Genomic DNA, 8,476 nt, shown 5'->3' with positions numbered 1-8,476 from the left:
TAGGGATTCTTCTTGAATTCTCTTATAATGATCTTACCTACTAAATGCTAGAGGTTAAGATCAATATGTGGAATTTCAAGCTGAGTAAAAAGAAGAGTTTTGAATTTCTAATGGTGGGGTACCTCTTCTAATTTTCTAAGACTAGTCAATAGGAAAGTCCTATGGCTAGACCTAGGCTACTAAAAAAAGTTTTCTAGACCTCAACCAAAAGTGAGGTCAACAAGTAGACTAAAAGTTGACTAAGGACCTCTTACCTCGCTTTCATGTGGGATCGATAAACGGGACTCCACTAAAGCCCTGTATTACTTGAGCGATAATTATACTTGCGTTTGAAATTGTGACTTTACAAAAATATATAAATCTGGGTTCATAAATTTAAGCATATATAAAGTCGTTGTCATAGAGCCTATCCCATGTGCTGAGAAAGGATGAGGCTATGGAGCCTATCCCAGGTTGCCGAGGAAGGATGAGGCTATGAAGCCTATCTCAAATGTTGAGGAAGGATGAGGCTATGAAACCTATCCCAATTGCTGAGAAAGGAAGAGGCTATGGAGCCTATCCCAGGTTGCTGAGAAAGGATGAGGCTATGAAGCCTATCTTAGGTGTTGAGGAAGGATAAGGCTATGAAGCTTATCCTAGTTGCTGAGAAAGGATGAGGCTTTGAAGCTTATCCCAGATGCTGAGAAAGGAAGAGGCTATGAAGCCTATCTCAAATTGCTGAGGAAGGATAAGGTCATAAAGTCCATCCCAGGTTGCTGAAGAAGGATAAGTCTATGAAGCTTATCCCAGGTGCTATGAAAGGATAAGGACGAAGCCTATCCCAGGCTATTGAGGAAGGATAAGGCTATGAAGCCTATCCCGGGTGCTGAGAAAGGATGAGGCTATGGAGCCTATCCAAGGTTGTTAAGACTGTTGAGACTGCTGAGATTGCTGTGAAATTTGTGAAATTGTAGTGATTGTGAAGTTTTCCAGAGAATTTATGAAATTGGTAGAAGTTTGTGAAATAGTGGAGATTTGTAACAAACATGAGATATATGTAAATGTGAACACTTTATGGTGACAGAAGAATAGAAACCGATAGAGAACAATATGTAGAAAATTGTGGTTTCGCCAGTTTGTTTTGTGCTTAGAGCACTTTTCAAGCATTTTGAAAATTTTCATTTTCATTGTAAGTATTTGGTATTTCAAAACATTTGTGAAAGTGTAGAAAATGTGATGTGTCAAATTTTATCGTTGATGATGATGTTTTATTTTTATTTTTTTTTAAGGTTTATTATTTGGACCCAGTTATAGACAACAGAAGCAGAAGTGAGTTGGAAGATAGGGTTCAAAAAGAAACTGAAGTAGAGAGAGAAGAAATTGAAGAATCAAAAGAGGAAGCTCCAAAAGATTCTGAAAGACCAATTTCTCCACTTAAAGTTAACTTAGAGAAACCACCACCTTCATTTCCTCAGAGACTTCGTCAACAAAAGTTGGATAAGCAATTTTCAAAATTTCTGGAGATTCTTAAGAAGCTTAAAATTAATATTTCATTTTCTGAAGCCTTAGAACAAATGCTAAGTTATGTAAAGTTTATGAAGGATATTCTCAATATGAAAAGAAAGTTTGAAGATAATGAGACTGTTGCACTTAGTGAGGTGTGCAATGCTATAATTTAGAAAATGCTTCCTAAAAAGCTTAAAGATCCTGGTAGCTTTACAATTTCATGTGCGATAGAAAATAGATTTTATGGGAAAGCTTTATGTGATTTAGGTGCAAGTATTAACCTTATGTCATTATCAATATTTAAAAGGTTGAGATTAGGAGAAATAACCCCTACTACAATAACTCTGCAATTAGCAGATCATTCAATAACGTACTCTAAAGGAGTTATAGAAGATAACCTAGTGAAAGTGGATCATTTTATCTTTCCTCTTGATTTCATTGTGCTAGATATGGAAGAAGATAAGGAGGTACCTATCATCTTGGGGAGACCTTTCCTATCCAAAGGAAGAGCAATGATAGAAGTGCAAAAAGGGGAATTAACAATGTGCGTCAATGATGAAACTGTTACTTTTAACATTTCAAGATCTATGAAGTATCCTGTAAAAAGTAAAGATGATGAATGTTATAGAATGAATATTATAAGATATCTGAGTGAATGTCATTTCAAAACTACTTATGAAGAAAAATCTGAAGTAAAATATTTCGAACACGAGAAAAAAGAGGAATTAGATCAATGTGAAGATCTTTTTATGGAAGATTCAAACTATGTTCAAAAAAGTTTTGAAATTCTGGATACAATAGAAAAAGATAAATCATTCTTTCCATCAACTCTACTCCCTTCAATTGAAAAACTGCATGAACTTGATATGAAAGTTCTTCCTATCATTTAAAGTATGCATTCTTAGGAAATTCATCTACTTCACCTATTGTAATATCTTCAGATTTAACTAAAGATCAGGAAGAAAAATTATTGGAGACATTAATAAATTATAGAAAAGCTTTTGGTTGGACGTTAGCAGATATTAAAGGAATCAGCATGTAATTCATATGGAAGACAACTGTAAACCCAGGGCTGGTCCTCAAAGGAGATTGAATCTTGTTATGAAAGAAGTTGTTAAGAAAGAAATCTTAAAGTGGTTAGATGCTGGAATTATCTACCATATTTCAAATAGGCATGGGTTAGTCCAATTCATTGCATTCCTAAGAAAGGAGGAGTAACTGTGACTGTGAACGAACATAATGAATTAATACCAACTAAACAAGTTGCAGGGTGGCGAATATGCATTGATTATAGAAAATTAAATCTTGTCACTAGGAAAAATTATTTTCCATTACCCTTTCTAGATAAAATGCTGGATAGACTAGCTGGGCATAAATATTTTTATTTTCTAGATGGATATACTAGTTATCACCAAATACAAATAACTCCTCAGGTTCAAGAGAAAACAATTTTTACCAGTCATTATGGTACATTTGCTTTTAGAAGAATGTCCTTTAGTTTATGTAATGCCCTTGCTACATTTCAAAGATGTATGATGGCATTTTTTTATGATTTAATTGAAAAAGGAATTGAAGTATTTATGGATGATTTTTCAATGTTTGGAACTTCATTTGACTCATGTTCAGAACATTTATCAAAAGTTCTTAAGCGCTGTGAAGAAATAAATTTAGTCCTTAATTGGGAAAAATGTCAATTCATGGTTGTAGGAGGAATTGTATTAGGACATAAAATATCAGAAAATGGTATGGAAGTAGATCCTGCTAAAATTCAAGTGATCGCTAATTTACCTTATCCAACAAATGTAAGGGAAATTAGGAGTTTTTTAGGACATATTGGATTCTACATGCGATATATTAAAGAGTTTCAAAAATTGCTAAGCATTTATGCCATTTACTGGAGAAAGATGTAATTTTCAACGTTAATGAAGAATGTCTTAAAGACAATGCCTAAAATATTTTGAGTTATTAAAGAAAAATTAGTCACTACACTAATTATAGTTTCTCTAGATTGGGGAAAACCTTTTAAATTGATGTGTGATGCTAGTGATTATGTTATTGGAGCTGTTTTAGGACAAATATATGATAAAATTTTCTAGGTAATTTACTATGCTAGTAAAACTCTTAATGAAACTCAATTTAATTATACAAAAACTGAAAAAGTGTTATTAGCAATAATATATGCCTTTAATAAGTTTAGATCATATTTAATTGGAAATCATTGCATAGTGTATATTGATCATTCTGCTATTAAGTACCTAATGAAAAAGAAAGATTTTAAACCTAGACTTATAAGATGAATTCTTCTTTTGCAAGAATTTGATTTTACAATAGTAGATAGGAAGGGAACTGAAAATCAAATTACTAATCATTTGTTCAGGCTTGAGTTAGAAAAACCACTCTATTTTGAAAAAGAAATTAATGAATATTTTCCCGATTACAAACTGTTCAAAATTAATGAGTGGCGTGTTCTGTGGTATGCCGACATTGTAAACTTTCTTGTTAGTGATATTATACCCTATGAAATGTCATACCAATAGAAGAGGAAATTTATTTCTGAAGCTAAGAATTATTTTTGGGATGACCCATTTTTATATAAACAAGGAAATGATCTTATTATTCGAAGATGTGTACCATCAGAAGAGACTTATTAAATTATTCAAAAATGTCATAATTCTGATTTTGGGGGACATTTTGGTGTTGATAAAATAGCATACAAAATTTTACAATCTTGATTTTATTGGTCTACTATCTTTAGAGATATTAAAGCTTATATCAAAACTTGTGATAGATGTCAACGAGTAGACAATATTTCTAGAAGAAATTAGATGCCCCTCAATTATATGCTAGAAGTTGAAATATTTGATGTTTGGGTATTAGATTTTATGAGATCATTTATACCATCTTTTGGGAATTTATATATATTGTTATCAGTGGACTATGTATTCAAATGGATAGAAGTTGTTGCTTTAACTCGATGTGATGCTCAAAGTGTTCCAAAGTTTTTGAAAATGAACATATTTTATAGATTTAAGATGCCGAGAGTTATCATAACTAATGGGGGAAGTCATTTTAGAAATGGTATAATGGAGAAATTATTAAAGAAATATCATATAAATCATAGAACTGTTACTGCTTATCATCCTCAGACAAATGGTTTTGCTAAATTATCCAATCGATAAATTAAAAGAATTGCAGAAAAATTTGTAAATCCAACAAAAATAGATTAGTCAGTCAAACTTGACTATGCTTTGTGGGCTTATAGGACTGCATACAAAACTCCTATAGGAATGTCCCCATATAGGCTAATATTTGCGAAAGCTTGTCACTTATCAGTTGAACTTGAGCATAAATCATATTGGGCAATTAAAGAGTTCAATTATAATTTGAAAGATGCAGATGAGAAAAAATTATTGCAATTAAATGAGCTTGAAGAGATAAGGAATGAATCTTATGAGAGTGCTAAGATTTATAAAGAAAAGATGAAGATGTGGCATGATCAAAAGATTTTTACTGAAAATTTTCAACCAGGGCAACAAGTTTTGTTATATAATGCAATGTTAAGATTATTTCCAAGCAAACTTAAGTCCAGGTGGATTGGCCCATTTGTTGTGATGAAAGTATATCCTTATGGAGTTGTGGATATTAAGGATCCTAAAATTGATAAAGTGTTTCAAGTGAATGGTCATAGACCGAAACATTATTTTATAGCGGATCAGCATAAATTTAATGATCAAATAATGTTGGGTCAACCAGAATAAGCACTGGTTAAGTCAGGCTGACGACGTTAAACCAAGCGCTTTGTGGGAGGTAACTCACAGTTATCAGTATGTTTTTCTTTGAATGTTGTTTGTGTGTGATTCAGAAAATTTGGGGTAGTATTTTTGAGACTATTTTGTGTTAGTAATAATTTTAAGATTTTATTTAGTGATCTAGACATGTTATAAAGAGAATTTAGACGTTAAGTTGACTGGTACAAAATTAAGCACTGACGCTTAAGCGCCAATACTCGGCGTTTAAGTGTGACAATTAAAAAACATGTTCTAAATTAAGATTCTAGAAGGTTTAACTGCCAATTGGTCTGTAGAAACGTGTCAAGACAGTTCCAATACGTGTCTAGGAGCTATTATAAGGATTTAGGCCTATAAATAGAAGGTTTTGGTGAAGGAATTTTACCTCAGGTCATTTTCAGCCCTAAATTCTAAGAAAGAGAGATATTTTGAGAAGATGTCTTCATGGGAGATGGATTTGAAGAAGAAGGGGATTTGAAGAAGGGGAGATGGATTTAAAGAAGAAGGAAGAGAACATGAGGAAGAAATTCATTAGTCAAAGTGCACAAGAGATGTATAACGGTTTTTTAGTTGTTAGTCTTGAAGGAATATCAGAAAAGATCAACAAAATTAGGACTATCATGGCTTTATTGGAGACCAAGGAAATTGAGATTCATGCACATCTAAGCATATTGGATGGAAATTAAAAATGTAATTTAGCCATACTAGTTATATAGAGCAAGCGGATAAGGAGATGTATCTTAAACATAAATGGATTGAAGAATACAGTATCAGAGCTCGTCACCACTATCCGTTTTATCAACTTCATATTTTGATTGCCCCAGGAGAGACAAAGGAAAGACCGAAGTTTGTCCCATCAAATGAAGAGTGGAATCAAGTTCTATGTTTGAGTTTGTTTGTTTGGAGTCATTGTGTTTATGTGTTAGTGTTAATTTTTAGTGTTTATGACTTTTATGTGTTAATTGTTTAAGTTTGTTAAGTGTTTGTTATTAGAAGATTTTCTCATTCGAGAATATTTGGAGTGAGAATTAAGTATTATATGTACTTGTACTAGTTTGTGAATTAATGTATATGCTTGTTTTTGTGAAAATTAGTGTTATTTATTTCTCAATTTGAATTAAGTTATATGAGAGAATTTTGAGAGAGATGAGAGTTGTAGGAGATGAAAATAGTCATTTAAGTGATATGAGATCATTTAGGGGTGGTATACTTAGGCTAATAGTGCATTTTACTTAAATTTGAAATTTCAAAAATAGTGCATTGGTGCCTAAGGGCCACATTCTCGCGCTTAAGCGTGATGTAACCTGAGAGGCAAACGTCTAAGAGCCACTTACCCGCGCTTAAGCGCCGGTTCACGAAAACCGATTCACGAACGGTTAAAAGTGAAAATTAAACCCAAAAATCGCCATTTTTACCCTCGCTTTCATCTTCTTCCTCACAAGTTTGCAATTTGGAGAGCTAGGGCAAGCCATTAAGTGGAGATTTCTTGGTGGAATTGAGCCAAATTTGCTATATTCAAATTTCTTAAGGTAAGAGCTTCACTTCTATGTAAAAATTTTGGATTTTCATCATGTATTTTGAGTACATTTAGAGAAATCCAAAAATCACCATTCATGGTGAAAAATGAGGAAAAATCTATGGAAATTGCATAGGAAGTGTAGTTTAAGCTTTTGAAAGTTTAGTTTAGTAGTTTAGACTTGATTTTTTGAAGTTATTGTGAAATTTTATGAAAATTTGTAGAATGACACCAAGAATGAAGAGGAGCAAAGGAAAAGGCCATTTTGATTCGAACAAATTTGTGAGTTCGAAGGCTCAAGATAGGTACAGTGATGCTCTGTAATCACGAAAGGTTATCCAGGAGCGTTGTTTTAAAAATCCAGGTGAATTTGGATACGTTGAAGATTTGATTGTTCGCCGACAGTGGGAATGATTCTACTGTTTTTCTGTTGTGGCAGTTATTTCTATAGTTTGGGAGTTTTATGCAAACCTCCCTTAATCTTTTCTTTATGTGAGCAAGTTGGAGTGAGATATGATAGTTGGGAGGAAGTATTGTTGCCTTTAAAGTCAATTACTAGTGTAAATGTGAAGTCATACTCAGAGCATTCTATTTTTTGCTGGAAAGGAGGATTTTCAATGAGCTATGGAATGGCAATTTGCTGGAGAGGAGGATTTTCAATGAGCTATGGAATGGCAAAGTCTGCTGCTTCTACCCTGCTGCATCTACATCTAGACCATCTACCTCAAGACCATCTACTTCTAGAGATGAGTCCTCGAAAACTCAAAGTCAACTATTATAGATGATGATGGATAATATCAACTGTACCACCGATAAGGTAAGAAATTTAGAAAGCTTTGCAGATCATATTGATGGGTATAATAGAAAAAAAAAGTGATTATGAAGAGAAAATTCATTCATCTCTGGAAAACCTCATTAGGGGTAACCCAGGAGTGCAATTTACTCCATATCATAGATACCCTGATTATAAGCCTACAAATGTCTGGAATAGCGGTGATTCTGAATATGATGAGGAGGAGGATTGAGTGATTTATTTTTATGTTTGTGATATGTGTTAGAGTATGTGCTTTGGACTTGAGACTTGTAATGTGTTGTTTATTTTCATGTTTGAACTTGAGACATATGATGTGATGTGTTTTTATGTTTTAGACATAAGACATGTATGTTTGTGTATTGGTTTGGACTTAGTGATGTGTGAAACTTTTATTTTGTTTAATTGTATTGAGATGTTGTGTTTTGTTAGTAGTTTGTTTTAAAATTCTAGGGTAGTAATTGTTGTTATGTGTTGATTTTTGTGTTAGTTAGTTAGAATTGAACTTATTTCTAAATTCAAAATTAGTGTGTTAGTGTGTTTTTATGTTTGTATCCACTACTTAGAAGTCTATTGAATTTCTACATTTTGAATTGAATTGAAAATGATAGAAAATTAATCAAAAATTAATTTTAACTTCTGTTTTTAGTTTTATACTTGTATAATTAGGATATAAAAATTCCTGTAAGCATGTTTTTTTTATTTTCATTCCTACTTTCATATATTTGATGCTAAACTGTTTAATCTGATAAAAATTAAAGTTTGGGGGGGAGGATGAAAAGTATTTTCAAAACTTTAATTTTTTTTGTTCTTAAATGAACTACAAGTGAATTTGATTTAAAAAGAAAAATTGATCATGTATATGAAGTTATATTA

Source organism: Phalaenopsis equestris, unplaced genomic scaffold (assembly GCF_001263595.1).
Source record: "Phalaenopsis equestris unplaced genomic scaffold, ASM126359v1 Scaffold235275, whole genome shotgun sequence".
Taxonomy (NCBI): domain Eukaryota; kingdom Viridiplantae; phylum Streptophyta; class Magnoliopsida; order Asparagales; family Orchidaceae; genus Phalaenopsis; species Phalaenopsis equestris.
The sequence above is the reverse complement of the archived record's forward strand: the minus strand, read 5'-3'. Positions refer to the sequence as shown.